At 39.9% G+C, this 27,788-nt stretch overlaps 1 protein-coding gene across 7 annotated transcripts in view; it reads right to left on the bottom strand.

Annotated features, from left to right (window-relative positions):
* Nucleotides 1–27,788, bottom strand: part of TRMT11 (tRNA methyltransferase 11 homolog) — a 273,729-nt gene that overhangs the window by 78,832 nt on the left and 167,109 nt on the right. For all 7 annotated transcript variants that reach the window (XR_008525810.2, XR_010140203.1, XR_008525823.2 and 4 more), the window contains one exon: nt 3,330–3,416. The gene's annotated coding sequence lies outside the window, so the exon portion shown is untranslated. The remainder of the gene's footprint in view (nt 1–3,329; nt 3,417–27,788) is intronic.

Here is a 27,788-nt window from a genome sequence, read left to right as displayed (position 1 = left end):
TCTTGGGCAACAACTCTTTCCTTGAAGGGTGATCTGAGTGTTGCATCCAGTGTCTACCACAAAAACTTTAAAGAAACTATAATAAATAAATTTAGAAAGCTAAATAAAAGCACTATTCCATCTGATGAAATAAGAAAATAATGTTATGTATTTTTTAACATAGAGTATCCTGAAAACATAAAATAGCTCTTGAAATTTTAAAATATAACAATGGAAAGGGTTAAAGAGAATCCCCAGTTTGATAGTAAAGGGAAGACCCTGGACCAGAGCTTGCAGTAGGCACAGGGAACAACTAGTTGTGGGAGGAGGCAGCCAGAGGGCTTAAGGGAAAGGGGATGGATACTTTGAAAAAAATGAAACCGATGGATCACTTATTATATTTGCATTGAGAGAGGTTGTGTACCTTGGATTTGGGGGATGAATCAGTAGTAGAAATATAAAAATCAGCTAATGAAAAAATAATGCAATTTTTCATTTAGGAAAGCAAAGAGTTGAAAAAAAAGGTCAGAGCACCCTTCTTAGCTCAGCTGTGTATAGTATTTATGTAGTCATAATAAAGCAAACACAGAATATAGGTTAAACCAAAAATGATAATTTACCAGCATTTAGAGGCTGAGGAAACGGGAAGTATATATTAAGGGGTGTGGGGAGAGTTGATAGGGCTGGATTCTTTTCTCCAGTAAGAGGAAGCAATAGAAAATACCTAAAGCTTTATTGCACATTTTTAAGAAATTAGTATAAACGTGTTATTTAGCCATTTGGAATTAGATGCCAGAAGAAATAGCTAAACAAATTGAAATTGGTATCTGCACATCGAGAGTTGGGGATAGCAAATGGAGAAGTAGAGTACTGCTGTTTTTCATTATAAATCTTATAATCCTTTTTGACTCTATATACTATATACCTGCATTAAATCCTGCTTTATGTTGATAAAAATTCCTGTTGCCATAATAGTTTTGCATCCAATCTTTTTGAAAAGTTTGGTTTACGGCACTACAATTCAGTCCGAGAGGAATTAACCCAAGTTCAAGCATATTTTATGATACCTGGGAAAGAAGAAATCAGAGAGCCAATGGTATTCGTACTTTAATGATTTGATTTCCCATTTCAATAGTTAATAATTTTCTTGACTCTGATGAAATACAATGACTTTGCTCCTACACGACCCATTTGACTCTTCATCTCAGCTAACTTTTCTTCAGCCACCATTTCTTTGTTTGTTTTCTTGTTAAAAAACATCTGTTGAAATCTAGGTAAAATTAACTTTAATTTTGGTTTCTTTCCAAATTCTGCCTTTAACCTGGATGAGTGAATGAAGGGTTGAAGGACCACTGCATTTTCATGTTATAATTGATGTTTATGTTGGGCAAGTGAACACTGTTCATATATCAAGCTGTCAAGTATTGTCACCTTAATAGAGTAAACAATTAAAAAGAAGAATTGTAACAATCATTTTAATGGGCTTCTTGTTCATTAATTTCATAGAAAAAAACTGAAACTGATTTGTGAAAATAAACTACCCATACTTTGCCTCTTTCTGTCTTTTTAAAGTGATCCATCAGCTAGACTATCACAAGTGTTCTGTAAATCTATTTTATTCCCTTTACTTTATAGGAAAATTAGATTATAGATCCAAGTGGAGAAAAGGCCATTGTCTGGGTTCCTGTGATCTCATTTTACCCATCGGTCACAGGAGGTATTCAAAGTTCTTAAAATTGCACACTACTAACAAGGAACTGAGGTCCTTTTTCTAGACAAGATAACCCACTACCTCCCTCAAGTGGTCAATTGGATTCGTTTTCTGTTTCCAGAGCTGACTTGTAGTTTATTTCCAAGAACTATAGAGTCATGTATAATGGCTGGGTTGAATGGACTTTTTTTTCTTTAATAACTTGATTGGACTTCAGGGTGAAGTGTGCTGACTATATTAAATTGCACTATATTTTAACTTCTCTGTGTCAAAAGAAAAAGACACTTAACGAGGGGCTAGCAGTTGTTTCCAGGGCTGGCCAACTCAGGATTGCTTTCACTGTGGCCTTTGCCTTTCCTGCTAAGAGCTTAATCCAAACTTCATCATTTTGACTTCCTTAAAGTCTTGTACCAATTTCTTTTTCACTAGAGCAAAGGTGTTAATTCCTGCTTCCTGAACAAATTGGCCTTTCAGTGATTACACATCACCCAGCAAAACTTGCTTAATGATGTTATTTCCTAACCAAAACTGAAAACTTTTTAAAATGTTTCCTCAATTAATCTCTGAGAAAGGGGATAAGGGGTGGAGAGAGGGAAAGGAGACCCAGGCTGTCTTTCTGATGAAAAGCAGTAAGTAAAATTCTCAGTGTTATCTATAGTTAAATCATTTTCAGGGCATTTTGTACCAAAACATCATTTCAGGAGAAATTTATAAAAGTCATTGCTTTAAGTCATTAAGGCTAACTTTAGTTCTAACAATCCCAGAATAAAATATCCAACAACGATGTCTGCAGAGTACTAACCTGAGTAAAAATATATGAGTTGATGATATTCATGCTTTCTAATGGTAACTAAGTAAAATGCCTTTTCTGTTATGTTCATTCCTCAGGTTTGTGAAAGGATGAAAGGAACTGGAAAAGAAGTCAGCCGGGAAGCTAGGTATCAGAGCAAACATAATTAAATAGACTTTTGTTGCCTTTAGTGTTTGAATAATGCTTATCCAAAGTTTTCAAGTTGATTTAGATAACCTAGCAATCAGCTAAATCAGATATTTGAGGGCAGTTTTTAGCTTTTTCTTTTTCAAACCCAACCACAAAATAAACTAACTCTTGCTACAAAAACAGCCAGCCTCTCTGGTATTTTGGCTCCACAACTCACGTCTCAATGAAGCCAAACCCCTAGGAATGAAAAAATATCTACAAATGCACACAAAACTTACTAAACCTATGTCAAAAAAGGGCCAAGTGTGTCAGGTTGGAGAGGACCCTGTGCACTCTAATCTCAAAGGAGATCAAGCTATAACAAGTTTTAATTCTTCTATACCTTGATCTATTGCTAAGCCCCTCCAACTATTCTTGACAAGAATACCTGGGTTCAATCACTGTCCCAACGCTAGGGGTTTGAAACAGTAGAGTGGACAGACACAGGAAAAGTAGTCAATGATACAAAACATTCCAATATGTGTATCATACCGGCTGAAGGTAATATGTTAATATCATAGTTGGATAGTTTGAAACCAACTTGGGAAAGCTGCAGCAACTTTGCACATACAATATGCTCCTTTTGATACAACATTCTGTAAGAAATCATTTTCTGAGCTTTGGTTGTTATCATCAAGAATGGATGTGGTTGGGACTCACCAGGGTGCTCCATTTCTGTCATTTTCTCTTTTTGTGACTCACTCCTCTGCTTCTCAATCTGCTCTTGCTCTCTCACTGTCTTTTCCTCTGAAAATTCAAAGGCACAATTATAGCATGAAGTTGCAAAGGTTTTTTACCTTTCACCTGCAAGGAACTAACAGGCAAGGACATTCAGGGTGGGGATGTAGACCGAAGAGAAAAATTCCTTTAACTAGATATAACCTTAATTGAAGAATTTTGACTTGTCCGCAAGAGATCTGTGATAACGGAACAAATACTATTCCTATTTTACAAAACAGAAAGCATTTATATTAACTCCCAGGGAATAAATACCTCTGTTTGTTTTTTGCGTAAAGTGCTAAGTGCCATATAGGCAAGCGTGGTTAGGAACGGTGTGGCTTTAAGGTCCTGAGGCTGAGAGAAGCATCAACATTTTCCTCATTATTTGGGTAGAATGCCATAAGGAAATTTCCATATTTTGGTAAATTGAAGGGCATGGTAGCCCAACAGATGTCAAGAAGTACAGATTCAAAATTCATACCCTAAAATGTCCGGCAGCTTTTTGTGGGCTTCCTGACATTTAACCAGCAAAGACTGTAGATGTGTCTGAAATAAGACTGTTCCTTTGCTTTCTGTGACTTAGACTTTTCTGAGTTTGGAGTCTTCTGGGTTTAGAGTTTGTAAAATAAAGATCAGAATGCTTGTGACTACACCTTCACCAACACTCCACCAATGCCATTCCTGACGGTAGCCTATGAGGAGTGGGCGACAGTGGGGAGTGAGAGGCTTCGGAAAGGTGAGGAAGGAACATGTGTTGCCAAGGCCAGTGCTCCAAATAAAAACATCAGGTTCTGGGATGGAACTTGAGATTCTGCATGTCCAGCAAGCTCCCAGGAACACACTTTGAATAGCCAGGACCTTGGATCAGTGCTTCTCACACTATCTATTGAGAAGGAATAGCTCCCCCACCCACATGTTCCCAGGCAGGACTCTGCTCTTCTGTTCCCCAGACATTCTCCTGGGGCAGAGAAAGAGGCCACAGTGACATGACACACTAATCACTTCTGCAGCACACCAGGAACCAGATGCACCATCAAAAATTCTGCTGGTTTCCAGGTTGGGCATATGAGAAAAAAGACAAAAAGAATTCCTCACTTCACTGCTTGAGGCCACACAGTCTCTGTAACACACTGAAGGATGCTAAGTTCCTTTGGTTTTCCTGCAAACAACCGCTAACACCAGTCTTGTATTTAGAGTAGGATTTAAAATCCATCCACAACCCATACTTTTTAAGGAAGCAAATCATGGGGTTGGCTTCCCATATGCTTCTCATCTCTGGGGTCTGCTTACCAATTGACTTCTCATAGCATGCTTGCCCCGACTGCCTTGCAGTCTTTCCAGATGAAATTCAAGATTCTCCAGTAACTGTAGCAGGACAACTCCTAAGACCAGCGACCTTCCAAATAACCTTCTCATTCCTCTCATATTCAGGGAATGGGAAAGGATGCCAGAAAGCTATGTGAGGGTGAACGAGGGCCAGAATTGTAATTTATATCTATGACCTGACAGAAAGGTGGAAATGGGGAGAATGTTACCCAATACTTTTTTTCACTGTACTAATCTCTCCTCAAGGATGCTTTGCCAAGACAAATCATATATTTTTATATAAAGCATCCACCATTTCTACTCCTTTACCATAAACAGGCATTTCAAACTTAGCAAGGGCAAGAGAACTTTTTTACTAGAATAGAATGTTAGCTCCTTGAAGACAGAAATTCTGCTAGGCTCATTTACTGCCATACCCTCAGCACCAGAACGATGTTTGGCACACAGTAGGTGCTCCGAAAACATGTGTTGGCAATTACCTAACCATAATGGTAATGAGGGCATTGCGAGGCCTCATGACATATCTTCTCTACCTACATATTATACACATCCTTCTTACACCCCGGTTCCCCTCCTGCCAGCCTTTCCTGACTCTTCCCACATTTTATAAACTCCCTTCCCTTCTGTGCAAATTTATTATCTTCCCAGTATCCTCACCTCGTCCATATGCCTCCTTTGTTCTACATTTTCTCTGATCTTGCATGTATCAGAGCCTTTTACAGCATAAGTTTAGAAACAGTGAGCGTTACAGCTCCACTGTCCCTTCTAAGCTCACTGCCTAGAACCATGAAAGAATGAACTCTAGTTTGCAAAGATTCCCTGCAGAGGTAACAGCTGTGAGTACAGCAAATATTGGACGGATGGGACACAAAGTCACGCTAACAGTATCGAAAGTGTTTCAATAAGACAGAAAAAAAATACACTTGAAGAAAATGTCCTACTTCACACTTTTGACCAGGGCTAGAATAAATTTGTGATGAAATATTTGTTGAGTCTTTATGTGATTCTGAGCCATCTGTGAGGTAAAAATCACACAACTACCGGGGACTCTTTTCAGATGTAGTGAAATGCAGCCATGGTCCAACCTTGACTAGAGATTCTGCATGGGGGTTCTGCCACATGATGGGAAAGACAGATGGCCTACAGGATTAGTGTTTCTCTGCTCACATAACTTCTTGGAGTAACACTCAAGAACAGACCAAAATGATATCTTATTCTAAATACCTCCCTTCGTCGATGTGACACCTCAGCAATCCCCCCACAATGACAGAATTTTGGCTCCTCAGCTAAACTTAATGATGCAGAAATAATTCAGGACATGAAAACTGAGGGGGAAAAAAAGGTGCTGTACTAAGCAAAAACCACTTAGGGAAAATACCTTTTTTTTAAATTTTGATCAAGTAATTCAGCCACTCCAAAAAATGTAATCATGTTTGTGTTTCTCATTGAGCACTGGTGAAAAACATTTAACCTTTTTTTAAAAAGGCCTTTAAAGGCCAGGTGTGGTGGCTCTTGCCTGTAATCCCAGCCGTTTGGGAGGCCGAGGCAGGTGGATCACCTGAGATCAGGAGTTTAAGACCAGCCTAGCCAATATGGTGAAACCTTTCCCTACTAAAAATACAAAAATTAGCTGGGCATGGTAGCAGGCTGCCTATAATCCTAGGTACTCGGGAGGCTGAGGCAGGAGAATCATTTGAACCCGGGAGGCAAAAGTTGCAGTGAGCCGAGATCACACCATTGCACTCCAGCCTGGGCGACAAGAGCGAAACTCTGTCTCTCAAAAAAAGAAAAAATCTTTAAAGACACAGTTTCTCAAGATCCGATTTTAAAACTACAACATTAAAGTATCACCACCTAATAGTATTGTCACACCCTCCACTCTTGTGACAAATTGTTTTATGACTATTCCCTCCCCAGTTCACACTAAAAATACTATAAGAGCAGTTAAAAAAAAATCTCTTGGTTTCAAGTTTTCTTAAATCAGCTACAGTTCAACAACCTGAAATAATTAAAACTAAATTAGAACCTAATGTTCAGTAACCCAATCATAGCATGTAGCTAATTGTGAGTATCCAGTCAACACCAGCACCAAGTTATGATGAAATAAAACCATCCCACCGACATATCCCCCGCACCCACCACCCCCAAGACTCTTAGGATACAATGTCTCTCTATCACTTGCCAGGGTTACTTCCTTCTGTTACTACAAACACTCCCATTGCCAGCAAAAGCCTTAGTCAGTCTTGAGAAAAAAAAAAAAAGTAAGCAAATCCTGCTTTTGCTTTCATAATGCTATAAAAATACATATAGCCTCCTTCGAAAGTTATCTATCTCCCCATTTATGGCCTCCCCAGAATAAATTCTGGTGGGTTTAAGTAGATGAAACCAAATACTTCGAAGTTCCTCTTTCCATAGTAATTACCTACCTCACAACCAAAAGAGGGCAGCACTGAGGGCATCAGTAAAGGAGGTCAAAGTTCAAATAGCATATTTAAGTGGGGCTCAACCTGCTCATTAAAATCACCTGGTACAGTAAAAAAATACCATCCCCAGAGTTTCTGAATCAGCTGCTCTGAGGAGGGACCTCTAAGGCATTGACATTTTATTGATGCTTCCCAGGTTATTCTACTGTGCCTTGTAACCAAAGCAGTTTTCGCTTTATGTTTTTCCCTTATTTTCACTTATTAAAATATTTCACTTATTTTCACTTAGTAAAATAGGTTTTCACTTATTTTCAGCAAAGTTAAACCTGGAAAAACCCTCAAAGAGCATCGAGATTGTGCTTCTCAAACTTCCATGAGGGCACAGATCAGCGGGAGATCTTGTAAAAATGCAGATACCACGTCAGGAAGTGTGGGGTGAGGCCTGAGGTAGTACAGGTCTAGCAAGCTCACAGGTGTGCCTCATCTGAGAACCACACCTTGTTCTCCCTGTTAACTTTACTAGATTATAAAAAATGAGACCCAGACAGAGACTGTGGCTTCCTTCAGGTAATACAGCCAGCGAAAGAAGAAAATGTGATCAGAACTGAACATAATGACTCCTGTCTTGGATTACCACAGCAGCTGACATGTGGAAAGAACATCCATTGAATTTTCTATGGGAAACTGGGAGAAAACTAAGTGATAATGAAATTTTGGCAATTTCAAGTATAAAAAACTCATAGTGTAAAGTTAATATAAATAAACTAGGGAGAGAGTTACAATTAAAACAAGTAAGAATCAGTTTTGGGTGTTTTGGTTTTGAAGCAGGAGGTATGAATGCATGGTAAGAGAATAAAACAAGCTGAACAGAAGGGAAAAATAAGCAAACCCTGTATAATAGCACATGAAGAAGGGCACAGAGAGGGAGAAAATGAAACAATAGAAAATAAAAGACACCAGGCTGACAAAAGGAAAATAAGAATAAAAGTAGAGAGCTGGAAAATCAGACACAGGTTCTAAAATAAAAGGAAAATACAGCAGCATGGAAAGGACCAAAAAGAAAAATCTAATGAGATGGGAGGATTCCTGGAAAAAGACTATATAAAATAAATTGCGAAAGAGTAGAGACCACGGGCAGGTAAAGTACTAAAGAGAGTCAGGAACCTGAACACATATAAAAAAAATTTGTCTTATTCAGTAAAAAACAGAAAAGAAGTTGTATTTCATGAAATATCATGGTTTTTATTTCTCCTGTTTATATTTTTAAAATAACAAAAAGTAATTTCTCCATTACCAGTTGGGACCTGGAAGATTTGCACAGTTCTAGAAGGGGAAGTAAGAACTCTTCCGAGGCTACCATCTCCTCTAGGCAGAAGGAGTTGAAAAGAAAACAAGGTTTAAGTCCAAAAGCATTCCATTTTTTGTGGCCTATGTAAAATATTGTGGGACCCAGAAACTCTTCACCAGCCAGGTGACCACATATTTTACCACAGCATGAGAGACAGGCTTCTTTGAAGAAGCCATAACTCCAGCTTTATGAACTGATCCAGGCAGTCAAAACCAAGAGGAGTCATCTTCAGGAGGAAACGTTTCCCCTGGGCATGTATCTATGAAAACTAAGTTCAGACTGATTAGTCTTTTCGACATGGGTAACACTAAGCACCATTGTTGCCCAAATACACTTAGATCATGGCTCTAGGGGAGTCCATTTAATTACATATTTTCACTGACCGTTTCCGTTCACTAACCATAGCTCATTTCCGATTCCAAAACATCACTTAGAGTCTCAAGGAAGAAAAAAAACGATTGCAGAAGTTTTCTTTCCTATAGACCAAACATTAAAAATTCAAATGCCTACAAGGACAGGGCAGCTCACACAAATGGGTAAAGCTGGCCTGCCTTAATAAGACTGGGAGCACGTGTCACATTAAAAGGTAGCTCCATCTACCCAGTTCCAGTATGCAGAAATGCAGACTCAGTGCTACCACATGCACCTGCATTCCAGGAGACCAAAGAAATGCGGATTCTTAGGTGCGATCTCCTGATTTTTAAATGTTAATGACTAGTTTGTTCGTTTGTTTGGTTTGATTTTGGAATAACTTTGCAATTCTGTTTTAGATCCTGCATTTTCTTTGGAAAAGATGGAAAATTTTCTTATGGAATCAAAAAGTAAAGAAGTAAACATAATGGTATGAGACAAGTGGATCCACCGCAAGTAGACTCACCCATAAAATAAAGCACAAGTGGTTTGTACTTTTATAAGACTTCTTTTCATGGCAGGTTATGGTGGCTCGCACCTGTAATCCCAGCACTTTGGGAGGCCGAGGCTGGCAGATCACAAGGTCAGGAATTTGAGACCAGCCTGGCCAACAGGGTGAAACTCCTTCTCTACTAAAAATACAAAAATTAGTTGGGCGAGGTGGCACACTCCTGTAATCCCAGCTACTTGGGAGGCTGAGGCAGGAGAATCGCTTGAACCCAGGAGGCAGAGGTTGCGGTGAGCCGAGATCACACCACTGCACTCCAGCCTGGGTGACAGAGCAAGACTCCTTCTTGGAAAAATAAAATAAAATAAGACCTCTTTTCATCCAAGGAGAAGGAAAGTGGCAATTCTAACATAATGGCCAATATGATCAGTAGGATACAGCTGGCAAAAACTTAGCCTCACTTCTAGCATTTATTCCTATAGCTCCATATATTGAGAGCATGATCAGCAGGTTACAGCTGGCAAAAACTTAGCCTCACTTCTAGCATTTATTCCTATAGCTCCATATATTGAGAGCATTTTCTTTCCATTCGCCAATGACATGTCATTCATATCATTAACAGAAATAAGTTTAGTTCTTGGATTTTGACTTGAAATCCCCTGGGTAGTCCCTTTTTACTCAGTATCAAATACTGTTGGAGAAACCATAAAGAACTCCCCCTGACACTGGTTCTGACTACACAGCTTTTCCAGGAGGGCTGAGGTTGCCGGTGTAAGACAAGGAGTTCCACAGCTTCATTGTTCAGCATTAATATTCACTGATAAAAAGAAATGTGTTTCTTAATATGGTAACCAGCTCCTAGTCTCCTGAGGCTCCACTGTAGCTGAGTTTCATGAGGCCCACATCAATCTTCCAAAACACATCTGAAGCCATGCAGTTCACATTCCAGCTATAAATGGGAGACACTGACCCAAGTCCAAACAAAAACAAAAATCATCCAAAACCTCCTCTTTCCACCATCACAGGCTTCTGAATAATATGTTTACATTCTCCCAGGCTGGAGTTCTTCCAGACAGGGCTGGAAACCAAAGTCACAGTGAATATCAGAGGCTGACTGATTACAAATCAGGAAACCTACCCAGAAACATATGTCCAAGGTGGAAAAAGAAGGCTGGTCTGTTGAGTGTATGAAGACTAGGAAATACACATATGTGCTGTATCACTTGCATACATTTGAGAAACTAACGATTATCCATAGGCACAAATACAGACACACACATATACACACACATAACAGCATTGCCTTCTCAAAATTCACTGATTCCCATACTCTATTTTTTAGATAAGCTGAACACACAATAGCAAATTAGTGTTTTAAGAACCATAACAGATGGCTGGCAAGATGGCTAGGAACAGCTCTGGTCTGCAGCTCCCAGTGAGATCAACGAAGAAGGCAGGTGATTTCTGCATTTCCAACTGAGGTACCCACTTCATCTCATTGGGACTGGTTAGACAGTGGGTGCAGCCCATGGAGGGTGAGCAGAAGCAGGGTGGGGCATCACCTCACCTGGGAAGTGCAAGAGGTCAGGGAACTCCCTCCCCAAGCCAAGTGAAGCTGTTAGGGACTGTGCCATGAGGAACAGTGCTATCCGGCCCAGATACTATGCTTTTCCCATGTGGGTTTTCACAACCCACAGACCAGGAGATTCCCTCGGGTGCCTACACCACCAGGGCCCTGGGTTTCAAGCACAAAACTGGGCAGCCATTTGGGCAGATACCGAGCTAGCTGCAGGAGTTTTTTTTCATACCCCAGTGGTGTCTGGAATGCCAGCGAGACAGAACCATTCACTCCCCTGGAAAGGGGGCTGAAGCCAGGGAGCCGAGAGGTCTTACTCAGTGGATCCCACCCCCAACGAAGCCTGACAGGCTAAGATGCACTGGCTTGAAATTCTTGCTGCCAGCACAGCACTCTGAAGTGCTGGGACACTTGAGCTTGGTGGGGGACCTGGGACACTTGAGCTTGGTGGGGGGTGGGACACCCATCATTACTGAGGCTTGAGTAGGCAGTTTTCTCCTCACACTGTAAATAAAGCCTCCGGGAAGTTCGAACTGGGTGCAGAACCCACCGCAGCACCACGAAGCCACTGTAGCTATACTGCCTCTCTAGATTCCTCCTCTCTGGGCAGGCCATCTCTGAAAGAAAGGCAGCAGCCCTAGTCAGGGGCTTATAGATAAAACTCCCATCTCCCTGGGACAGAGCACCTGGGGGGAAGGGGCGTCTCTGGGTGCAGCTTCAGCAGACTTAAACATACCTGCCTGCTGGCTCTGAAGAGAGCAGTGGATCTCCCAGCATAGCACTCGAGCTCTGCTAAGGGACAGACTGCCTCCTCAAGTGGGGGTCCTTGACCCCCGTGCATCCTGTCTGGGAGACACCTCATACAGGAGAGCTCCAGCTGGCATCTGGTGGGTGCCCCTCTGGGACGAAGCTTCCAGAGGAAGGAACAGGCAGCAATCTTTGTTGTTCTGCAGCCTCCGCTGGTGATACCCAGACAAACAGGGTCTGGAGTGGAACTCCAGCAAACTCCAGCAGACCTGTAGAAGAGGGGCCTGACTATTAGAAGGAAAACAAACAGAAAGGAATAGCATCAACATCAGCAAAAAGGATGCCCATGCAAAAACCCCATCCAAAGGCCTCCAACATCAAAGACCAAAGATAGATAAATCCATGAAGATGAATTAAAAATAGAGCAAAAAGGCTGAAAATTCCAAAAACCCAATGGAAGGAAGCTAAGAACCTTGATAAAAGGTTACAGGAATTGCTAACTAGAATAACCAGGTTAGAGAAGAACATAAACGACCTGATGGAGCTGAAAAACACAGCACAAGAACTTCATGAAGCTTACACAAGTATGAATAGCCAAATCGATCAAGCGGAAGAAAGGATATCAAAGATTGAAGATGAACTTAATGAAATAAATCATGAAGACAAGATTAGAGAAAAAAGAATTAAAAGGAATGAACAAAGCCTCCAAGAAATATGGGACTATGTGAAAAGACCAAACCTACATTTGATTGATGTACCTCAAAGTGACGGGGAGGATGGAACCAACTTGGAAAACACACTTCAGGATATTATCCAGGAGAACTTCTCCAACCTAGCAAGACAGGCCAACATACGAATTCAGGAAATACAGAGAATACCACAAAGATACTCCTTGAGAAGAGCAACCCCAAGACACATAATCATCAGATTCACCAAGGTTGAAATGAAGGAGCAAATGTTAAGGGCAGCCAGAGAGAAAGGTTGGGTTACCCACAAAGGGAAGCCCATCAGACTAACAGCAGATCTCTCTGCAGAAACCCTAGAAGCCAGAAGAGAGTGGGGACCAATATTCAACATTCTTAAAGAAAAGAATTTTCAACCCAGAATTTCATATCCACCCAAACTAAGCTTCATAAGCAAAGGAGAAATAAAATCCTTTAAAGACAAGCAAATGCTGAGGGATTTTTGTCACAAGCAGGCCTGCCTTACAAGAGCTCCTGAAGGAAGCACTAAATATGGAAAGGAAAAACCATTATCAGCCACTGCAAAAATATATCGAAATGTAAAGACCATCAACACTATGAAATTACTGCATCAACTAATGGGCAAAATAACCAGCTAGCATCATAATGACAGGATAAAATTCACACATACTTTTTTTTTTTTTTTTTTTGAGGCAGAGTCTCACTCTGTCACTGGGCTGGAATACAGTGGCACCCATCTCAGCTCACTGCAACCTCCGTCTCCCAGGTTCAAGTGATTCTCCTGCCTCAGCCTCCTGAGTAGCTGGGATTATAGGCACCCACCACTACGCCCAGCTAATTTTTTTTATTTTTAGTAGAGACAGGGTTTCACCATGTTGGCCAGACTGGTCTTGAACTCCTGACCTTGTGATTCGCCCACCTAAGCCTCCCAAAGTGCTGGGATTACAGGCGTGAGCCACTGCACCCAGCCAACGATATTAAATTTACATGTAAATGGACTAAGTGCCCCAATTAAAAGACACAGACTAGCAAATTGGATAAAGAGTCAAGACCCATCAGTGTGCTGTATTCAGGAGACACATCTCACGTGCAAAGACACACATAGGCTCAAAATAAAGGAATGGAGAAAGATTTACCAAGCAAATGGAATGCAAAAAAAAGCAGGATTGCAATCCTAGTCTCTGATAAAACAGACTTTAAACCAACAAAGATTTTTTTTAAAAAGACAAAGAAGAACATTACAGAATGATAAGCAGATCAATGCAACAAGAAGAACTAACTATCCTAAATACATATGCACCCAATACAGGAGTACCCAGATTCATAAAGCAAGGTCTTAGAGACCTACAAAGAGACTTCGACTCGCATACAATAATAGTGGGAGAATTTAACACTCCACTGTCAATATTAGACAGATCAATGAGACAGAAAATTAACAAGGATATTCAGGACTTGAGCTCAGCTCTGGACCAAGTGGACCTAATAGACATCTACAAAACTCTCCACCTCAAGTCAGCAGAATATACATTCTTCTCAGCACCACATAGCACTTATTCTAAAACTGACCACATAATTGGAAGTAAAACACTCCTTAGCAACTGCAAAGGAACAGAAATCATAACAAACAGTTGCTCAGATCACAGTGCAATCAAATTAGAACTCAGGATTAAGAAACTCACTCAAAACAGGTGCAACTACATGGAAACTGAACAACCTGCTCCTGAATGACTACTGGGTAAATAACAAAATGAAGGCAGAAATAAATAAGTTCTCTGAAACCAATGAGAACAAAGACACAATATGCCAGAATCTCTGGGATGCAGCTAAAGCAGTGTTTAGAGGGAAATTTATAGCACTAAATGCCCACAGGAGAAAGTGAGAAAGATCTAAAAGCAACACCCTAACATCACAATTAAAATAACTAGAGAAGCAAGAGCAAACAAATTCAAAAGCTAGCAGAAGACAAGAAATAACTAATATCAGAGCAGAACTGAAGGAGACAGCGACATGAAAAACCCTTCAAAAAATCAATGAATCCAGGAGCTGGTTTTTTGAAAAGATTAACAAAATAGGTAGACCGCTAGCCAGACTAATAAAAAAGAAAAGAGAGAAGAATCAAATAGACAGAATAAAAAATGATAAAGGGAATATCACCACTGATCCCACAGAAATACAAACTACCATCAGAGAATACTATAAACACCTCTATGCATAGAAGTGAATAGACCAATAACAATTTCTGAAATTGAAGGCGTAATTAATAACCTACCAACCAAAAAAAGCCCGGGACCAGACCGATTCACAGCCAAATTCTACCAGAGGTACAAAGAGGAGCTGGTACCATTCCTTACGAAACTATTCCAAACAATAGAAAAGACGGACTCCTCCCTAACTCATTTTATGAGGCCAGCATCATTCTGATACCAAAACCTGGCAGAGACACAACAAAAAGAGAAAATTTCAGGCTGATATCCCTGAGGAACATTGATGCAAAAATCCTCAGTAAAATACTGTCAAACCAAATCCAGCAGCACATTAAAAAGCTTATCCACCATGATCAAGTCGGCTTCATCCCTGGGATGCAAGGCTGGTTCAACATATGCAAATCAATAATCCATCACATAAACAGAACTAATGACAAAAACCACATGATTATCTCAATAGATGCAGAAAAGGCCTTTGATAAAATTCAACTCCCCTTCATGCTAAAAACTCTCAATAAACAAGGTATTGATGGAAAGTATCTCAAAATAATAAGAGCTATTTATGAAAAACCCACAGCCAATGTCATACTGAATGGGCAAAAATTACTGGAAGCATTCCTTTTGAAAACCAGCACAAGGCAAGGATGCCCTCTCTCACCACTCCTACTCAACCTAGTATTGGAAGTTCTGGTCAGGACAAACAGGCAAGAGAACGAAATAAAGTGTATTCAAATAGGAAGAGAGGAAGTCAAATTGTCTCTATTTGCAGATAACATGATTGTATATTTAGAAAACCCCATCGTCTCAGCCCAAAATCTCCTTAAGCTGATAAGCAATTTCAGCAAATTCTCAGGATACAAAATCAATGTGCAAAAACCACAAGCATTCCTATACGCCAATAATAGACAGAGAGCCAAATCATGAGTGAACTCCCATTCACAATTGCTACATAGAGAATGAAATACCTAGGAATCCAACTTACAAGGGATGTGAAGGACCTCTTCAAGGAATACTACAAACCACTGCTCAAGGAAATAAGAGAGGACACAAATAAATGGAAAAACATTCCATGCTCATGGATAGGAAGAATCAATATCATAAAAATGGCCATGCTGCCCAAAGTAATTTATAGATTCAGTGCTAGTCCCATCAAGCTACCATTGACTTTCTTCACAGAATCACAAAAAACTTCTTTAAATTTCATATGGAACCAAAAAAGAGCCTGCATAGCCAAGACAATCCTAAGCAAAAAGAATAAAGCTTGAGGCATCACACTACCTGACTTCAAACTATACTACGAGGCTACAGTAACCAAAACAGCATGGTACTGGTAACAAAACAGATATATAGACCAATGGAACAGAACAGAGGCCTCAAAAATAACACCACGCATCTACAACCATCTGATCTTTGACAAACTTGACAAAAACAAGAAATAGGGAAAGAATTCCCTATTTAATAAATGGTGTTGGGAAATCTGGCTTTGCCATATGCAGAAAACTGAAACTGGACCTCTTACTTACACCTTATACAAAAATTAACTCAAGATGGATTAAAGGCTCAAACTTAAGACCTAAAACCATAAAAACCCGAGAAGAAAACCTAGGCAATACCGTTCAGGACATAGGCATGGGCAAAGACTTCATGACTAAAACACCAGAAGCAATGGCAACAAAAGCCAAAATTGACAAATAGGATCTAATTAAACTAAAGAGCTTCTGCACGGCAAAAGAAGCTATCATCAAAATGAATAGGCAACCTACAGAATGGGAGAAAATTTTTACAATCTATCCGTCTGACAAAGGGCTAATATCCAGATGGATATCCACTTTTGATATCCATCAAAAAGTGGGTGAAGGATATAAACAGACACTTCTCAAAAGAAGACATTTATGCAGCCAACAAACATATGAAAAAAAAGCTCATCATCACTGGTCATTAGAGAAATGCAAATCAAAACCACAAATGAGATACTATCTCACCCTAGTTAGAATGGCGATCATTAAAAAGTCAAGAAACAACAGATGTTGGAGAGAATGTGGAGAAATAGGAAGGCTTTTACACTGTTGGTGGGAGTGTAAATAATAGTTCAACTATTGTGGAAGACAGAGTGGCAATTCCTCAAGGATCTAGAACTAGAAATACCATTTGACCCAGCCATCCCATTACGGGGTATATACCCAAAGGATTATAAATCATTCTAATATAAAGACACATGCACACATATGTTTATTGCAGCACTATTCACAATAGCAAAGACGTGGAACCAACCCAAATGCCCATCAATAATAGACTGGATAAAGAAAATGTGGCACATATATACCATGGAATATTATGCAGCTATAATAAAGAATGAGTTCATGTCCTTTGCAGGGGCGTGGATGAAGCTGGAAACCGTCTTTCTCAGAACACTATCACCGGAACAGAAAACCAAACACCACATGTTCTCACTCATAAGTGGGAGTTGAACAATGAGAACATATGGGCACAGGGAGGGGAACATCATACACCAGGGCCTGTAGGGGGGTTGGGGGACAAAGGGAGGGTTAGTATTAGGAGAAATACCTGATGTAGATGACAGGTTGATGGGTGCAGCAAAGCACCATGGCATGTGTATACCTATGTAACAAACCTGCACATTCTGCACATGTATCCCAGAACTTAAAGTATAATAAAATATTTTAAAATAATAATAATAAAAAGAACCATAATACCAGATGTACCAGGTGGTGGCTGCCAATGTGTGCCACAGATTAAGTTTTGACCTTTTGACTCACCCCGATTTGTACTTCGATTTCTAAACTTTCTGTACTTTTATTTCTAAACTTTCTGTACTTTTATTTCTTTCTTCTTGCTTGAAGAAAATTGTCTAAATAGGAGTTTTCTGACAGGCTCCTGTCAACCAATCATTTGTGTTAGCTTCACCTAAAAGAAGATTATTGTTTGGAGATGGAGATGAAGTTCTAATTACCATTAGTCTTTAACACGTTTTATAGCTCTCAGGAAAAGCATATGAGGTCAGAGTGTCTGCTGTTTTCAGTTTGGAATTAAACGAGTCTCATCATGTCTGCGAGGGTGGTAAGCAGGAGGGTCAGGAGAAAAGGAAGTAATGCTGGTCAAGAGTATATCTGTGTAAAAGTGTTCCTATTTCTCCACATCCTCTCCAGCACCTGTTGTTTCCTGACTTTTTCATGATTGCCATTCTAACTGGTGTGAGATGGTATCTCATTGTGGTTTTGATTTGCATTTCTCTGATGGCCAGTGATGGTGAGCATTTTTTCATGTGTTTTTTGGCTGCATAAATGTCTTCTTTTGAGAAGTGTCTGTTCATGTCCTTCGCCCACTTTTTAATGGGGTTGTTTGTTTTTTTCTTGTAAATTTGTTGGAGTTCACCCTTGTGGAAGTCAGTGTGGCGATTCCTCAGGGATCTAGAACTAGAAATTCCATTCGACCCAGCCATCCCATTACTGGGTATATACCCAAAGGACTATAAATCATGCTGCTATAAAGACACATGCACACGTATGTTTATTGCGGCATTATTCACAATAGCAAAGACTTGGAACCAACCCAAATGTCCAACAATGATAGACTGGATTAAGAAAATGTGGCACATATACACCATGGAATACTATGCAGCCATAAAAAATGATGAGTTCACGTCCTTTGTAGGGACATGGATGAAACTGGAAATCATCATTCTCAGTAAACTATCGCAAGAACAAAAAACCAAACACCGCATATTCTCACTCATAGGTGAGAATTGAACAATGACAACACATGGACACAGGAAGGGGAACATCACACTTCGGGGACTGTTGTGGGGTGGGGGGAGGGGGGAGGGATAGCATTGGGAGATATACCTAATGCTAGATGACAAGTTGGTGGGTGCAGCGCACCAGCATGGCACATGTATACATATGTAACTTACCTGCACATTGCGCACATGTACCATAAAACCTAAAGTATAATAATGATAATAATAATAATAATAATAAAAGAAAAAAAATATATATTTACAAAAAAAAAAAAAAAAGAGTATATCTGACTAAAGAGACCCCTGGCAAGAGCTTATGCTGAGGGAAGGAGAGTTAGAAACACAGCTACACAGTCACCAAGAGGAGAGTAGAACGATGCTTCAGCATGAAGTCTTCCTATTGTTGAGATCGCTGTCCTTCTTACCTCTCCAGAATCATCTCTGCCTTCCTTCTAGTCTCCATGGACTTGAGCATGAGGTCTAGAAAGATGGTGACTCTTCTTTCACGTAAATATGTTTTTTGGAAAAAAAAAAAGAAGCAATAACAACAACTCTGAGACACATTGGGTGAGGAGAAAAGTGTGAAAAATAAATTTTTCCAGTATCAGTGAAGTACAGTATGGTCATAGTCCAGTGGGCTTCAGTAATAAGTCTCCCTCCAAGCATATTATCACTTTCTGAGGTGAATTGTGACCTCCAAAAAGACATGTTTAAAATCCTAATCTTTAATATATCTGAGTGTAACCTTATAGGGAAATAGGGTCTTTGCAGATGTAATTAAGATATACATGACTATGAGGTCATACTGGAACAAGGTACCTGGTTTCTTGATCCAACACGACTGGTGTCTTTATAAGAGAAGAGCCATGAATACGTCCAGAAGTGAGGGAAGAGTATGTTAAAACACCCGAGGTAAGAGATCAGACAGGATACTCCTGCTGTAAAATTGTATTATTTCACACTTTTTTTATCACTTATATTTTGTAGTTTCCTTCTAATTCCTGTTGACTTCATGAAAATAAAACTACGTACAATGTTATTATTTGAAAAACAAGAGAGAGAGGAGAAGAAACACAGAGACAAACACACAGGGAGAATGCTATGTGAGGACAGAGGCAGATTGTAGTGACCAGGACTCACAGATGCCACCCAAAGCTAGGAAGAGGCAGGAAAGGATTCTCCCCTAGAGGTTTCAGAGGGACCACAGCCCCTGATTTTGGATTTCTAGCCTCTAGAACTGCAAGACAATAAAATTCCACTGTTTTAAGCCTCCTACTTCGTAATAATACTTTGTTATGGCAGCCATAGGAAACTAAAACATGAATGAAATACAATAGAAACTTATTTGTCCGTATTATAATAGTGGAAGATGGCTGTTCCTGGTTGACAAGCAGCTTTCCTCTATGTAGTGATCAGTGGCCAAGTTCTTTCTGTCTTGTGGCTCTGCTATCCTCTAGGGAAGGTACCAGCAAAATATAGCTCAGAGCTTCTTTTTGTAAATAAAGTTTTATGGGAACACAACCATACATATTCATTTAGGCATTGTCTATGGCTAGTTTTGCACAATAACAGCTGAACTGAGTACCACAGTCATGACAGAGACCATATGACACTAAAGCCTAAGATATTTGCAGACCTCTGCCCAGAGTGCCATCACCATTTGGATCTAGCCAGCACAAAGGGGAAAGAAAGTTTGGAGGGGACAAACCAGCTATCCACAAAGTGGCACATATCACTTGCAAATATCTAGCATTGTCTAGAAATTAGTTACATGGTCACATCACATTGCAAGAGAGGTTGAGAAGTGTATTACAGGTGTCCTAAGAGGAAGAGAAAACAGACATTTAGAAGAAAAATTAGCACACTCTGTGCTTTAGCATCAGTGGGAAATGTCACCCACATCAGCGCAGTAGCAGCAACAACTGCAAGGGGCCACCTAAGTAAGGTTTCACAGAGCCCAGAGGCTTTAAAGAAGACATCACCAAAGGGAGTCAGAGCTGGATGGGCAACAAGGGAAGTGACAGAAAGATGCCACGTGGTAGCTGAGAATGCCATTTCAAGAGCATCCAAAAGACACCATCTAAGGACTTCCCATAGTAACTGGTGAGAGAGAGAGGCCTTTGTAGGAGGGAGAAGTTCCACAAAAGCAGGTGGGAGATAGAGCCACAGAAATTGCTTTTTTCCCTAAAATTTGGTTCGACATTGCCCCAAGCTTGAAGTGGCCTTTGCAACCTGGTTTATACCAAATGCAAAAGTACGTAAAAGGCATTTAGAATGTAAAAAATAAATACAGTACAATTTGGGGAAGCTTGTCTCCTATTTGCCTGAAATTTTTTGAATCATATACCATAAGGATCCAGAGAATGAAAGTAGCACTAAAGAATCTATTATATAATAGATTTAGACACTAAACATCAACAATTGTTAGCCTCATAAAAAGAAATAGACATGAGCTGCCTCCTACAGTCTTCCCAAACACTCCTTCTAGTATTGCCAAAGATATTGAACTTGAATCTGATCCAGTGTCTGGATCCAGCTGCTAATTTGCAGAAAATACAAAAGGACAAAGGAACATACTAAACTATACCATGAGCATGCATTCAGCAAAGCCCAGACCATGGGAAACTTTACAGGTCAAACAGTCCAGGCGTTCGACAGAAAAAGCATAGGGAAAAGATTGAGGTAGAGAGAAGAACCATAGACTGAAGGTTTCAAAAGACTGATCAAATTTTAAATAATGGAAAAGACTAAATTACAATGTGTAGGAGTGGACTTATATAAATGTTCAAACTAAACATACACACACATACAAGGAAGTGATTATCATAAATAATAGTAATAAGCTTATTACTATTATTCTGTTATATAGCATAATTATTACATACGGCAGAAGGGAGGGGATTATGATTGGAACAGAGGATATAGAGGGGCTTATGAGTGGCCGACAAAGTTCTATTTGATCTAGTGATGGTTACAAAGGCTTTTGCCTTAAAATTTATTAAGCAATTCATTAACATGTACACAAATTCATGAGAGAGCATTCTGTATCTGCATTTTATTTTACAATTTAAAAATGTAAAGACTAAATTATAAAAGAGAAAAAATGGCTGAATAACAGCAAGGTAAAGAAAACTAGAGTAACTCTCTTTTGAACAAACTATACAGTCATTAATAGAAATCCAAATGTAAATTTAATTCCTTTTCATCAGACCCATTTAAAAAATCCCAACAGTCAATTGGTGGCTTACAGATGATGTTAATGTACTGGATGTAATCTTTTTGTGATATTAAGCCAATGTCATTTCATCGCAGGTAAACTTCAAATTGTAACTTTCCTATAGTTCTCCTTATCTTCCCTGCACCCTCCTAATCCAGTGGGGTTCATTGCCTTAGGAAAAGAGCAACACACAGCCAAGAGCAGCAGTCATCAATCAGTTTACAGCTTTATAATATGAAATTTTACATCCATAGCAAGGCTATTGCCTGAATGCAAAGGCTTTTGGTTTAGCAAGAGCCAGGCTTTCTTGAGGAGGAAAAGGGTTCTATTGAAATTCTCCAAAGCTAAGTATTTGTATATAAAAGCCAAACTTGAAGGACTCAGATCAATAATTACATGCTTCCCCGAGTAGAAAAGAAAGACAATAATCTATTGGCAATTCTAGAAGATAAGAATTGAAATGAAAAGCCATTTCTATGCTGGCAGAAATAAGAGGAAGTGTGGATAAGGTATCAGAGGTGGGCAGCCCACTTCCTGCCTCCCTACCTGGAGGTCAAACCTCAGGGACAGAGAGCAGTCCATGGACAGAAGAAGCAGTGATGTAGGTTTGGGGGCATCTGAGGGACCATTGTTGATCCTCTGCTTTCCTGGGCAGATACTGGCCCTATCAAAAACCTTTCAGAGAAGCTCTGCATTTGGAATGGTACAACCTCACAACGGCAGCAGGAGTGGACCCAGCTCAAGAGGCAGATTCCACCACTGAGGAAGATGCCTGTGTAGAGTGATATAGTTTGGATGTTTTCCATCCAAATCTCATGTTAAAATTTAATCTCCAATGTTGGAGATGGGGCCTGTTGGGAGGAGATTGGATCCTGGGGGCAGATCTCTCATGAATGGCTTGGTGCTAGCCTCGTGATAGTAAGCAAGTTCTTGCTAGATTCGGTTGTTTAAAAGTTTGTGGCACCTCCTCCCTCTCTCTCGTGCTCCCACTCTGGCCATGTGAGATGCTTGCTTCCCCTTCACCTTCCACCATGACGGCCCTCACCAGAAGCAGATGCTGGAGCCATGCTTGTACAGCCTGCAGAATCATGAGCCATTTAAATTTCTTTTTCTTTATAAATGACCCAGCCTCAGGTATTTCTTTATAGCAACACAAGAATGTACTAATACATAAAACTAGTACCAACAAATGTTAGTCTGTTCTTGTGATAAGCCTGCAGGTGCACAGACTGCAGGAGTGAAGGAGGCTTGACAGCTCTCACCTATATTCCAGAGGATGGATGGGAAAGCCTGGGTGCTGAGGCAGAAGCCTGCTATACGGGTGTTGCCTCCACAGAGAAACTCTACAAGGGCAGTGCCAGGAGAAATGTGGGGTGGAGCCCCCACACAGAGTCCCCATGACGACACTGCCTAGTGGAGCTGTGGGAAGGGGTCCTCCACCCCCCAGACCAGAAGACAGTAGAGTCACCAGCAGCTTGCAACCTCAGTGTGTAAAATCCACACACACTCAACTCCAACCTGTGAGAACAGCAACAGAAACTACACCCTACAAAGCCACAAGGGCAGAGCTGCCCAAGGACTCGGGAGCCCACCCCTTGCACCAGTGTGACCTAGATGAGGGACATGGAGTCAAAGGGGATTATTTTGGAACTTTAAGATTTAATAACTTCCAAAAGGCCAGGCGTGGTGGCTCACACCTGTAATCCCAGGACTTTGGGAGGCTGAGGCATGCGGATCATGAGATAAGGAGATTGAGACCACCCTGGCTAACACATTGAAACCCCGTCTCTACTAAAAATATTTTAAAAAAAAAAAAATTAGCCGGGCATGGTGGCGGGCGCCTGTAGTCCCCGCTACTTGGGAGGCTGAGGCAGAAGAATGGCATGAACCTGGGAAGTGGAGATTAGAGTGAGCTGAGATTGTGCCACTGCACTCCAGCCTGGGTGACAGAGCGAGACTCTGTTTCAAAAAAAAAAAAAAAAAAGAGATTTAATAACTTCCCTGCTGGGTTTCAGGCTTGCATGGAGCCTACTGTCCCTTTCTTTTGGCCAGTTTGTCCCTTTTGAAATAAAAATGTTTACTCCATGACTGTATTACCATTGTATCTTAGGAGCAAATAACTTGTTTTGATTTTACAGGCTCATAGGTGGAAGATGAGTCTCAGATGAGACTTAGGACTTTGGACTTGATGCTGTAATGAGTTAAGATTTGGGGGGACTATTGGCAGGGGATGATTGTATTTTGCAATGTAAGAAGGACATGAGATTTGAGGGGCCAGAGGCAGAATGATATAGTTTGGATGTTTGTCCCCTCCAGATCTCATGTTAAAATGTAATACTGAATGTTGGAGGTGGGGCCTGGTGTGAAGTGTTTTGGTCATGGAGGCTGATCCTTCATGAATGGCTTGGTGCTGTCCTTGTGATAGTGAGTGAGTTCTCACGAGATTGAGTTCTTTGAAAGTGTGTGGCACCTCCCTGCCAGTCTTACTCCCACTCTTGCCATATAAAATGCCTGCTCCCCCCCTCAACTTCTCCTATGATTGTAAGCTTCCTCGGGCCCTATCAGAAGATGCTGGAGCCATGCTTGTATAGGCTGCAGAATAGTAAGCCAATTAAATATCTTTTCCTTTTAAATTACCCAGCGTCAGGTATTTCTTTATAACAACTCAAACAGCCTAATACAATGAGTTTAGAGACCAGCCCCACAAGGTTCACACACACCAGTGTGGTATGGAAAATGGAAGGCCCCATGGACTGTCATGGGCGATGCAAAGGTGTTCAGCACCTAGGTCTAAAACAGTCCATCAACATTGATCAGGAATCTCAAAATCAAGAGTGCACAAGCATCAGTTATAGAAATTAGTAGGATGCTCAAAAGATTAGTCCATGCTTGGACCAGGCAAGCCCAGGCACCGCTGGGCCAAGACCTGCAGGAACCAGGAGGACAACAAAAAGATCAAAGTCATGTCGCTGCCTCACTGCCTGATTGGAAATGACTTTTCCCACTGTTCCAAGATGCCACTGAGGAAAATGGAAAGAAATTCTTCCAGATGCCCTTTACTGAGAAGTGGCCGGGCTTTGAAATGAACAATAACTAAAATATTCAATTTTGGCTAAGAAATATCAATTGGATCAAATTGAGGCTACTGGGCTAGAAGAAATGACATTATCTCCTCTAAGCATAACAGGACCTCAAGAGTATAACTTAGACAGATTCTAGAAAAGAAAACCACATTTCTCTCTTCTTAAGTTGTGATGTGTAAATTTCTACATGCTACAGTAAAACTTTTCCATACAAGGGTTCACGCTATCACCCACCAGAAAGTCACTTCATCTTCTTTAAACTTCTGCTACACACACACACACACACACACACATATACACACACACACATATCTTTATTACTGATATCTAACACTATCAGGACAACACCATCATAAAAATTGCTAAGAAAACTAAATATCACGTTTAAAGAAAATTTAAATCTCACAAGGTTTATAATTCCATGTATTAGGTAGCAATACACTATAAAGACTGAAAGTTTATTTGATAAGTGGTAGTGGAAAGAACTTATTTATTACAAAATTAGGGGGCTTTTAAAAAGTGGCAGATGTCAAGAAAAAATTTTTAACTGCCAGTAACCAATGAGTGGCATACAATCTTCCCTATGCTAGTGGTACCAACGTGGAATAAATATGCCTGGCATCTGGTCTCAAACATGTAAGACCGCACATGGGGGCTTCGGTGTCAATGCAGTGAGAATGACTCACTGACAGTAGCCCAGCCTGGGTATGTCATTGAAAAAGGAATTCTGGCTGCACATTGGATCTTTTCAGGCACACCCACACACATGGTTAACAATCATCAACACATCACTTAAAAATACAATGTGCAAAACATGCAATGCAGCATACATTGCTTAAACAGTTAAATTAGACATTAACAAGACTGAGGTGGTGAGTGGATACAGAATGACAATCTGAGTGGTCTTTTCCTACTTTATTATCTGTGATGTGGTTATGTGCAGATTTGGTTTAACAAGTTTATAAACAAATCAATCTGCCCTTGGCAACTAAGAGATTAACTCAGCTAAATAAGGAAAGCACAACCACTAAATTTCTGTTTGTCAGAATTTTTTAAAGAAAGGCTTAAAGTGACAGTATCTTCTTAGTCATATGCTCATATTTTACACTATAATTTACTTTACAATATATGATAGTCTTATGTCAAGTGAACGTACACATTGAAACTTGGCTTTATTTTTATTAAAATCTTGAAACTAAATTAAATGTCTCAGGTTAAAACTAAATCAGACAATTTGTTTTCAGTTTACTTCAATGTCAAATTTTGCCTAATGGTTTTTACCATTGTTTAGACCAAAACACACTTTAGGGAAATGTTTAAGTATTTTGTATGTAAATTCATTTTATTATCCTTAAATAAAAAGTTATTAGCCCTTTTAAAATGAAATAAATTATTCCAAAACTGTATAAATAATGTCTGTATAAATTATGTCATAAATGTTATAGCCTTCTTGAAGGGAAAACATTCATGAACTTTCATCCTGGAATGATATTTCCAAGATATAATATTATTGAACAACCACATAGATTTTCAGTGCTTCTAATGCTGTGGATCTTTGAGAGGTACCTACATGTTTAGCAATTATCTGGAATTGTGAAAATAATCTAGTATTATTCCCTCAATTTTGCAGATGAAGTATCTGAGCATGTAAGAAATTCCATCACATTCTTCTGGTCAAAAATGGGTTTAGACTCTGGGTCTCTGAAAACCTGTGGGAATTTATAGTCTCTCCCATAACTGCCTCAGGTTGGAGTCCTACCCTCTCTTCAGGACTTGAATTGCAACAGCAGTGACTGAGGAAGGACAGCAAGCACAGTGAATCAAGACTGAGTTTTGAAACAGTATCCAAATCAACATGGCTTCAATCTTTCTTCCTGAGTAATACAACTAACCTAAAGAATTTGGAGCCAAATTTAGAAGGAATATTTAAAAGCAACCTGATATCCAGCACCACTCCCTACTCCAGCCTGAGAAATGGTTGTTCTTATTTCCTTTGTATTCAACCTTGGGAAAACAGTTAATATCATCTCTCTATTGGTTGTAATCTCTTAATCCCCATTGTCTTCTTTGACCTGAGGCATGTGTCTCCCAGTAATCTCTTCATTTAGTAATGATAATCTGCAATTTCTTCTTGTAATGCTAATAATCCTTGGATTCCACACAGGGCAGAGGGCAGTGACTTCCCAAACCACTGTCTTATCTTCTTTTCAAACACATTATCAAGTTAAAACAATTCTCTACCCACTTAGAGACTGAAGTTATTTTTGTGTCCACTATCCTGTTCTTCAACACACATGTTTTTCTCAAAAGGCTTTAAAAAGTAATATCTGTGCTGATCATGTTTTTTTTTTTTTGGTTTTTTTTTTTTTTTAGCCATTTGGTGACATCACATGAATCCAAAGTGAACTAGCATGCCACAGCCTAATCTGTGTTTCAGGAAGTTACAAAATTTCATTCAAATTGCAGTTTAAACTTTTCTGTGTGAGGACACATACCCACTACCATACTTACCCAATCCCCAAAAAAGGAGAGAGAACTAAATAAAACAAAATCAGAATACATGCTGCCTGTAACAGAAAAAAAGAAATAAAAGAAAAGAGAGAGAGAGAAACAGAGAAAGAGAGAAAAAGGAAGGAAGGGAGGGAAGGAGGGGAGAGAGAGAGAGGAAAGAAAGAAAGAAAGAAAGAAAGAAAGAAAGAAAGAAAGAAAGAAAGAAAGAAAGAAAGAAAGAAAGAAAGAAAGAAAGAAAGAAAGAAAGAAAGAAAGAAAGAAAGAAAGAAAGAGAAAGAAAGAAAGAAAGAGAAACAAAGAAGAGAGACAAAGGAAGGAAGGAAAGGGTGAAAGGAAGGGAAGGAAGAAGGAAAGGGAGGAAGGAAGGAAGGGAGGGAGGGAGGGAGGGAAGGAGAAGGGGTGAATAAAAGGGTAGGAGACAGTGGAGATAGTCTACTTTTGTCAAGAAATTGGTGATGGGGATACTATGAAAGTGGGAGACATTTGGCAAGGTGAGAGAGAGGGTGGGCAGGTCCCACAGTGCTCAGGTCTGACCTAAGTTAATCATTCCTTGGGTCTACCCTGAGCTCTAAGTGTAAGGTTATAAGTATAGTAAGGAAATTAACAATTTTATGTAAGATGTAGAAGAAAGTCAGTAATGGAGT

This window comes from Pongo abelii, chromosome 5, assembly GCF_028885655.2.
Source record: "Pongo abelii isolate AG06213 chromosome 5, NHGRI_mPonAbe1-v2.0_pri, whole genome shotgun sequence".
NCBI classification, from domain to species: Eukaryota; Metazoa; Chordata; class Mammalia; order Primates; family Hominidae; genus Pongo; species Pongo abelii.
Note: the sequence above shows the minus strand (reverse complement) of the source record. Positions and strands in the feature narration are given on the sequence as shown.